The 10535-nt window shown below is 38.1% G+C and overlaps 1 pseudogene; it reads right to left on the reverse strand.

Moving 5' to 3' along the window:
- Positions 1-6799: 6799 nt before the first annotated feature.
- LOC101416654 (serine/threonine-protein phosphatase 6 catalytic subunit pseudogene) lies at positions 6800-9088 on the reverse strand (annotated as a pseudogene).
- Between the last annotated feature and the right edge of the window lie 1447 nt (positions 9089-10535).

Raw genomic sequence — 10535 nt, forward strand, 5'->3', positions numbered from 1 at the left:
TTCCTTCTCATGCACCTTGAAAGATGGTGGGGCATGACTCTGTTAGAGTCTCCCTATTGCATCCCATATCTAGACAAAATTTTGGGCTAAATGGTTATTTGTTTTAGTAACAATTTTTAAAAAGCAGACTAAAATGCTACTCCATATGGAGGCTACCTTTCCTGAAGTCATCTTTACACAAATCCATGACTATGGGTACACAGAGGGAAAGAAGTAGTATTTCAGCCCCTCTTTCCTTGTGTAAGCATGGAATTTCACTCCCTAAAACAGCTTTTATTTGAAGATTGTTACACCCCTGGGAAGTAGGCAGGGCGAGTACAGTTACTACTGTTTCTGTTTTAAAGATTAGGAAAAAGAGAATCAGGTGAAATGGCTTGTACACAAAACCCTGTTCATTCCAGTCAAACTAGAATCTGGATTCCTGACTCCCTGCACAGTACACTTTCCTATCCTAAGAGCATATACGGTAGTTGAATGCATTTGAGAAAACGCATTCTTTCATTCAAACAAACAAATATTTATCAAGAGCTTACTAAATATCATTCATTGGCACTGAGGATGCAGCAGTGAACAAATAAGAGAACAAAATGCTGCATTTAAGGCATTTTGAGGGCAAAGACAAAATAAATGAGAAATAAGTAAAACATTAAGTCAGACGGTGATAAGTGTTGTGAAAAAAAAATAAAGCAAGAAGAGCGCCAAGGCATAAAGTGAAGGTTGGAGGGTGGGGGTAGGGACTGTAAGTTTAAATAGGTTCTTGAGAAAGTGTCATTCAGACAAGACTTAAAGGAGACGAGGGACTAGGTATATGGATATCCAGGAGAAGTGTGTTCTAGGAAAGCAAGCAAGGACAAAATCCTAGCTGTGGGAGTGTGCCTGGCATGTTCAAGGAAAAGCAAAGAGGGCAGTGCGACTGGAGCAGAATGAGCAATGGGGAGAGTACTAGGATTAGTCCAGGCTGGAGAGGTGTTGTCTGGTTTTACTCTTAGCTAGGAAGCTGTTGGAGGATTTTGAGCAAAAGAGTAACAGGATCTGAACTACATTATAATAAATTGTTTGGCTGCTATTTGAGAATGGTCTGGAAGCACAGTGGTGAAAGTGGGAAGACTGGTTAGGAATTCCCAACACTTATCCAGGAGAGATGTGGAGGAGGCCAGGGATCAGGAGAAAGCATTGATAAATCATTGATTTCTGGATAGATTTTGAAGATTGAACCAACAAGCTTCCTTGATGGTTTGGCTATGGATTGTGAGAAAGGAGAACAGGAGTTCAGGATGACTCCGAAGTTTTGGGCTGGGCCACTAGAATGATGGAGTTTCCACTTACTGACACTGGGAAAGCTATGGAAGAAGCAGGTTTATAGAAGACCCTGGACATTCAGTTTTAGATATGCTGAGTTTGAGATAGCATTCCAGACATCCAAGTAGAGGTCAAGTAAGTAGTTGGATATACTACAAGTCTGATGTTTCAGAGGGGAGGTCTGGACAAGAGAAAGTATTTGTGGGATCAGTAGCATGTACTTAATTTTAAAAATTATTTATCTAATTTTAAATCATCAAGACTGGATAAAGTCCAGGGAATGATTGTGGATAGTGAGCCCTGGAACACTCCAATGTTTAGAGTTTAGAAAAAGAGAAAGAGCGATCAGTGGAATAGAAGGCAACTCTTTCAAATGCTTCTGGTTGGTGAACTAAGATAATCACTGAGAATGTGATTATGAACCAAGATAGTCACTGAGAATGTGAGTGTCACTGGTGACCTTGTTAGGAGCGGTATCAGTAGAGTGTTGAGTTGCCTGATTAGAGTGGGTTCAGGAGCAAATGGTGGAGAGAGGAGTTGGAGATAGCAAATAGTTCCTATGTATTAGCCAGAATATATCTAGGTGGGTGTTAAGTATAAAAAATGTTTCCGTAATTTTAACAATACCTTTTCATTGAAAGTCTCTTATGTGATAGGGTCTATATTATGCACTTTCTTTTCTTTTTTCTTTTTTTAAGATTTATTATTTATTTATTTTCCTCCCCTCCCCCACCCCAGTTGTTTGCTCTCTGTGTCTATTCACTGTGTGTTCTGTGACCGCTTCTATCCTTATCAGCAGCACCGGGAATCCGTGTTTCTTGTTGTTGCGTCATCTTGTTGTGTCAGGTCTCTGTGTGTGTGGCGCTATTCCTGGGCAGGCTGCACTTTCTTCCACGCTGGGCGGCTCTCCTTACGGGGTGCACTCCTTGCGCATGGGGCTCGCCTACGTGGGAGACACCCCTGCGTAGCAGGGCACTCCTTGCGCGCATCAGCACTGCGCATGGGCCAGTTCCGCAGGGGTCAAGGAGGCCCGGGGTTTGAACCGCGGACGTCCCATGTGGTAGACGGATGCCCTAACCACTGGGTCAAGTCCACTTCCCTATATTATGCACTTCATACATGAAAAAAAAATTTATTCCTTCCAACAATCTAACAAACTGTAGGTTAGAGATGAAGAAACTGAGGTTTAATGAGGTTAAGTAACTTTGCCAAGATCCCATGTATGGTAAGGGGCAGAGCTAGAATTTGAATTCAGTCCTGTTTGTCTCCTAGCTTTGGGCCTTAACCACGGTGCTACATTGCCTTTAAACATTAGAATGAACAGCCAGATAAGAGTGAGTCCTTCCTGAGGTCAAATACGAACTTGGGAGAAAGAATGCGGGAAGGTGAATGAAGATTCAACTTTCCTTGCAGGTGAAGGTGTTTTGTTTTTTTTTTGACAAACTTTCTATAATCTTTTATTAATTTACACTGAGGGCATATAGCACCTTTCATCCAAAGAAGGAAAGGTGCTTTACAAATAGCATTTCAAAAACAATTACATTCCTTCACTCTTGTCACATTTAGAATAACAGCAATACTGTAATTCTTACATCAATGCCAAAGATGTACTGTATTAAAAGTGGGGGGTATGGACAAATATATACCAAATGTATGCTATAGATCATATGTAGTAGTAATAGTCTAATGATATTATCTCATAATTTATAACAAATGTTTCACAAAAATGTAGTGCCTTGGTGGAGGCATATTACATGGGAATTCCATACATGGACATGATTGTTTTGTAAGTTCACAACTTCTCTAATAAAAATACTTTTAATTAAAAAATTACATTTTTAAAAATATAAATTCTCATTGTTAAATCTCTTCGATTCCAGATATACAATTTTCTGTAAGCTGATGAAAAGTGACTCTGTATTCTTGACAATGAAGAGGCTCAGAAAGTGTCCTGATTTGCTTTTACAATACAGATAATTTCCAAAACCTGGTGCTGGACTTACAAATCAAAAACACAGAAATCATAAAACAATGAACAATATCTCAAATGCTATTTCAAAAGCAAAACCCAGGGTTTCAGGCATCAGAACATTCCAACGTATCTAGACATCCACATGGAGTAGGAGCTAATGCAAGCATATTAGATGTACTCTTGATCCAAGCTTTTTAGGATCACACCAGATGAAACACATTAAAAGTTAACTTTTTCAGAAGAAGGTATTAAGCTATAAAAAGTTAGCCAGGAACATATCCAGCAAATGAGGAGCGGGAGTAAATGGCAATTAAATTAGACAGTGCTCACTAAAGCCTAGGATACTTTATTAGAAATGAAGTATATCATAGGCAAATAAAGATAATTACTCCCATTAATACAAAATAAGGGATTTTACATTCAGCCTAGATTCAGGTTGTAGCAGATTCTCTTGCTTACAAACCCTCTGAATTTTAGAGGTCTCTCACCACATCATTATGCTATAGCATAAATAGCCCTTGTTTATCAGAGGGACCCAAATATTCCTTTCAGGCTTACAAAGCGTAATACATTCACTCTCTCCTCCGTTTAAATGTCTAATAGTAAAATCTGTTTTTCCCATGCAAAAAGCCTTTATTCACTTGAAAAGAAATCAGTCAAAACAGAGATGGGAGTTAAGAAATGGACAGACTATTACTGGCACATGCCCAACAAGTGACAAATAAATATAGTCTACCATGACTTAAAAATGAAAGTCACATTACAGGAATAACTTAAACAACTACATCAGTCTAAGCTACAAACGGGAAGGGAGGGCTGAGGGTTACCAGTTTTAACAGAATAACCAAAAAGCAGTGGAGAGCAAGCACTTAAACACAATTTATGGTAATAGGAAAAACACTAGAGAGCTGTTCACAATTAGTAAAACACACAGCTATGTACCCCTGTTAAATAAAAATGCCTTTCCCACAGAATTACATTGGAGTCAGGACAATAACATGAAGCTAACTGACACAACTTTTGTTGAAGTGTGTGCAGCAAGTGTGTTAGCCTCTTCCTTCATATAGATTAACAAAAACTCCACAGGTTGCTGGGTGGTAGGGAAAATAATCAAATCAAAATGGTATTGTGCTCAGTTAATAAAAGAAAACCCTCATGAAAAATTATGTGCCTATATGCTTAGACTACAAGGATTTTCACTGCATTTTTAGGTAACGTGGAAGTTCTTATCCTGAAGGGGAAAAGTTGGTCTTCAAAACTACCTGAAGAAATGCTAAAGTGCTTTATTAATTGGCTGGTTACACAAAGATTTCTTGGAATGATAAAAACTAATTATAGCAAAGGGATACCAACTATGTCAAAAAATAGTAAATTCTAAATCATTTGTGACCACAATCATAAGAGATACTCAAACATTTGTCCTTATTAAGTTGACAGCTGCATATCAAGAACTGATCATCACAATCCTTTGGATATTCAAAATTAACAAAGCTGAAACATGGTATCATGGACCTTTATTAAAAGGACAATTTGTATCTTTCTATGATTTAAAATATCTGCTTCAGTTTACAGCTCACAAATACTAAAGGCCAAACTTTTCAACTTTTCCAGTTGCAGTGAAAAAAAAAAATAGAACACTTTCTAAAAGTTAAAGTCAAGTGTTAAAAGACAAGAAATGATTCCTGTTGAAAAAGACATAGATTTTACTTAATGATATTCATGATAGATTGTAAACTGGATTGATCATGATCTGCTCAACTGGTATCAAATGAACACCTCAGCATTACAATTTTCTATTACTATAAAGGACATAAACCAAAACATTAATATGGCAGTTATGTTCTTTATGCATAGTTCAGTGATTTTTTTTAATTGCTATTGAATTTCCTTTTTTTTAAAGATTTATTTATTTATTTCTCTCTCTTCCTTCCACCCCAGTTGTCTGTTCTCTGTGTCCATTTGCTGTGTGTTCTTCTTTGTCCGCTTCTGTTGTTGTCAGCGGCATGGGAATCTGTGTTTCTTTTTTGTTGCATCATCTTGTTGTGTCAGCTCTCCGTGTGTGTGGCGCCATTCTTGGGCAGGCTGCACTTTCTTTCACGCTGGGTGGCTCTCCTTATGGGGCACACTGCTTGCACGTGGGGCTCCCCTATGCAGGGACAACCCTGCATGGCACGGCACTCCTTGCACGCATCAGCACTGTGCATTGGCCAGCTCCACACGGGTCAAGGAGGCCCGGGGTTTGAACTGCGAACCTCCCATGTGGTAGATGGACGACCTAACCACTGGGCCAAGTCTGCTTCCCCCGCTATTGAATTTCAATTGAAGTTTTAAACTTAGTAACCAAAGGTCCAAGAACTCTGATTAGAAAAAAGAAAAGAAAAAGAACAATTTTAAGCTAACAGTGTAAGCTGTTTTAAATTTCTAACATGTATCCTCTGTGGGTTTTATTTAAGATTACTTTACTAAAAAATACAAGGAATCTGAAAAAAATCAATACAATTATCTTGATGTACAAAGTCATAAACCGTAGCAGGTTTTAACTAAAATTTTAAAAACACAACAAGGAGGACAGCCCTTTAGACCAATTTCTGTTATATCCATTTAAAATATGCAGCAAAATACAATGACGTTTGCAGCTGGGACAGGTATACATAACCGGAGGCAGTTGCAGTCCATCTTGCTCACTGAATATCATCAACTTTGCTGCTGAAATTTCTTAAAACTCAACAAACTGAATCAAAAGGCTGAATGATAAAAAAGGAGGAGTGTTTCAGTGTAGTCTGTTCTAACTGGCTTTTTTAAAAAAGCAAATGCTTCCAGACCAGTAAATAAACAAGAGCTACATGCAGCAGGGTGACTAGTAAGACATTTCTCAAGTCTTCTCCAATGATTCTGAGGTGGAGAAGGGATGAGGGTGAAAACCTAGAGAAAAAACATTGCTGGAGACACCACAGCAAACGATAAATTTAGATAATTTACAATGAAAAAGGGGTGGCGGACTTGGCCCAGTGGTTAGGGCATCCGTCTACCACATGGGAGGTCCGCGGTTCAAACCCCGGGCCTCCTTGACCCATGTGCAGCTGGCCAATGCGCAGTGCTGACGCACACAAGGAGTGCCGTGCCATGCAGGGGTGTCCCCTGCATAGGGGAGCCCCACGTGCAAGGAGTGCACCCGTAAGGAGAGCCACCCAGAGCGAAAGAAAGTGCAGCCTGCCCAGGAATGGCGCCACACATGGAGAGCTGACACAACAAGATGACACAACAAAAAGAAACACAGATTCCCATGCTGCTGACAACAACAGAAGCAGACAAAGAAGATGCAGCAAATAGACACAGAGAACAGACAATCGGGGTGGGGGGCGGAGGGGAGAGAAATAAATAAATAAATCTTTAAAAAAAAACGAAAAAGGCAGGAGGCAGCATTTTAGCAGCAAAGTGTTTTTTAAAACAAGTATATTGTAGAGGGTGGTACACGAAAGTTGGGTAAGAAGAGGGCAGGAAAATAGGTGAGCAGAATTGGTGGAGGTGTCAAAGGAAATACGGTGTCATTGTTCTGGGTGGAATAACTGGTTCTGAATCTGGAACTGCCCGCAATCACTTTGGTTCTCTTGTATTTATGTCTTTGAAGACCACGATAGAGGCAATATTTCCACGATAGCAGTAGTTAGGAGCAGACCATCCTAACTACCAGCTACTCGTCAAAATAAGTGTACAGCCTTTGCCCACTGGTTGGTGTGCTCTGCACTTGAGTTTTAAGTTGTTGGTATGAACAAACTCATTTGTGACCTTTGCTCCAAAAAGCCAACCCACTCCTTGGGGACTGATTGCCCAAGTGTCCACATCTTCAGGGTCTGACCATACCAGGTTACAAAATGCTCCTTTATGCAGAATTTCCTGGTTCCGTTCAATAGTTCAAATTCGATCCAGTGTTTTAATATCAGGAGATGAACTCTGAACACACAAAATCTGCTCATCTATCAAAGCTGCTACCGTATGCATGTCAAAATTTTGGTACAATATCCCCAGGCATGATTCGCATTTCCTTATTTGGCACTGATCATAAAATCCACATACTTGTGTTATCTGACTTCTCTCATGATTTCTAATCGCAAGAGATTAATACAATCAGGCCGTTTAGCCTGTGGTGCAGGAGTGAGTGAAAATCTCTGAACTATAGTAACCTCTGTCGACAAAGTCACCTATATATCTGTAGTTGGTGTCAGAAACCTGACCTCCAGTTCTAAACAGTGCACAGAGTTCATAAAGCTGTCCATGAATGTCTGAACATTTGACTCATCCAAGAGGTCACAAACATAGTCACAAAACCGCGTTAGGTTGTTCTCCAGCAGATACTTGCGTGGCCATGCGATCTCCACACACTTGTCCTAGTCTACTGGCTCCAACTTAGAAATACAATTTGTGGCAGTGGGTGTTATAGCCGTGACTAGTTAAGGAATTCCAAATCCCTGGCAAGCATAACATTTTAGCTGTCAGCCAACTCACAGACGGTCACTGTCCGTGAAGCCCTTTTCAATATATAATGACTCAAGGTCAACTTTAGAAATATTGCTATATTCAAATAACTTTCACTGAAGAGAAATTCAGCCTTGTGGACATTAATGATTTACAAGAGGAACCAAGTCCAGTAAGTCAAATATAAGGAAAGGGAGTAGATTGGTTCTTATCTGGTTTTATTCCATTTGCAAGAAAAGCAGTGGTATCTTCCCCTCAGCAGAGGAAAGTTTATGTCAAGCTAAGAGGGACAATACTGACTATCCTGTGGGCCCTTCCACTCCTCTATTTATTAATAATTTTTATTAGTATCTCCATTTACCCTTAGACTCATTCCCCAACACCCTGGCCTGGGTTCGGTGGGATAAGATAAAGTAATATTAGAGCAAATGGATGGAACTCCTTACAGCTAACAGAATAAGCAAATGATACCATGTTTCAAAAGCCTGGGCCCACATATTGTCACAGCTTGATCTAATATTTAATGAAGAAAAGTATTAGAGTACTGAATGAAACTTCATTAAGAATTACTGAAGAAAATTACATCTGGTGGCTTCATATCTTTTTGTGTGTGGTATGATGAGAAAAACACCATGGTTCAATATGATGATCACATAAGACAAGAAAACTAGAAAAGCTAAAGTAAAAGTTTTGCCAACTCACAAATTAGGTAATGAATGTGAAATCACTTTGGGAAAGCTAAAGAGTTTCCAAACATGAGCCAGCTTGGTAACAAGTAAACAAAATCGAAGGATAGCATGGCTATGTAATAAAATCTACTGACATGTACTTATATTTTTATGGAAACAAAGTCAAAATAAAAACCATTCCATCTGTTTAGCACTTATTCTTTTAACAAAGTTATATATACAAGGTAAAAATTCAAATACTACAATAGTGTAAACTGAGCAAAGTATCCCTGACTCCTAAATCCTTGATTCTTATCCTCAAAAGCAAACAAAATATCCAATTTCTCTTTTTTTATCAGTGAAATTTTTTTTCCCCCATTTTATTCAGGTAACATATATATAACAAAAATGTCCTGTTTTAATCACTTTTAAGTACACAATTCCCTATGCATTCACAATGTTGTGCTACCATCACAACCATCCATTACCAAAATTTTTCTACCACGCCACACAGAAACTCTGATTCCGTTGAGAATTAAATCCCCATTCCCACTCCCTACCCCTGGTAACCCATAATCTACGTTCTGTCTCTATGAATTTGCATATTTTAGTTATTCCGTATAAGTGAAATCATATAATATCTGTCCTTTTGTGTCTGGCTTACTTCAATCAACATGATGTCTTCAAGTCCACCCACTTATCAATATTTCATTCCTTTTTTTACAGCTGAATAATATTCAATTGTATGCACATATCACATTTTCTTTAACCATTCATCTGTTTATGGACACTTAGATTGCTTCCACTTTTTGGCTATTGTGAATAATGCAGCTATAAATACTGGTGTACAAATATCTGTCCAAGTCTTTGCTTTCAATTCTTTTGGGTCCCTACCTAGAGGAGGGATGTCTTGGTTATGTGGTGTGTCTATACTTAACTTTCTGAAGAATGGCCAAACTTTCTTTCACAGCACTGCAACATTTTACATTCCCACTAACAATAAATGAGAGTTCCTATTTCTCTGCATCTTAGACAACACAAGTTCTTTTTCTTTCTTTCTTTTTTTCTTTTCACGAGCCATTCTAGTGGATGTGAACCCTTATCTCACTGTGGTTTTGGTTTGCAATTCCCTAATGACTAGTGGTGTTGAGTATCTTTTCATGTATTTATTGGTCATTTATATAGGTTCTTTGGAGAAATGTCTATTCACATCGTTTGACCATTTTAAAAATTAGATTGTCTTTTTGTTGTTGAGTTATAGGAGTTCTTAATATAGTCTGGATATTAAACCCTATCAGATATGGTTTCCAATTATTTTCCCCCATTCTGTGGGTTCTTTTTCCACTTTCTTGAAATTTCTTTGATGCATAAAGTTTTAAATTTTTATGAGGTGTAATTTATCTATTTTTTTTGTTGCTTGTGCCTTTGTTCTAGTTTCTTATATATCCTTCCATATATATTCTATGAATATTATATCAATAATATAAGTATCATATTTATTAGCTATATCTTTGGAATAAAAATAATTGGTTCTCACCTCATATTTTCCTTTACTCTTACACAGTTTGTGGATTTTGGTACAGTAATAACCTCATTCTGAAAAATAAAGAGCATTAATTTTTTTTCTAAAAATGTTCAAGTAATTACTAAGTATTCAAGTACTTAAGATATGCTTTCATCTTTAAAAATCCACCTTTACAATTTACCAAGGCAATATGACTGACATTCTTAGAGAGCAGAACTTTAAGATCTGTAGACACCTGGACAAAATCCTTACATATTAACTAATTGATGTTCTTCCATATTTGCACTCACCGGGGAAATCAAAGCATGAGAAACAGGTGCTGAGTATTTTAACACTGAGCCCTTCATAGAGCCGTCTTTCTTGGATATAACTAACAGAAGATGTGTGCAAAGTGACTCGTGCCTTTGATTCTTAAGTCTTTCTTCCTTGTGTAGTTTTCAGATATTTTATGAATCCAAAGAACATTTCAATACAAAACAAATATACTACCTGGAAAAGGAGAAGGTAAACTAAGTCCTCTTATCCTTTGGATACAAAGTTTGAACTTGCAGTCCATGAACACATTGCATTATAATTTTACCATTTCGCATCTTCACTG

The sequence above is a fragment of the Dasypus novemcinctus genome, chromosome 9 (genome assembly GCF_030445035.2).
Source record: "Dasypus novemcinctus isolate mDasNov1 chromosome 9, mDasNov1.1.hap2, whole genome shotgun sequence".
NCBI lineage: Eukaryota > Metazoa > Chordata > Mammalia > Cingulata > Dasypodidae > Dasypus > Dasypus novemcinctus.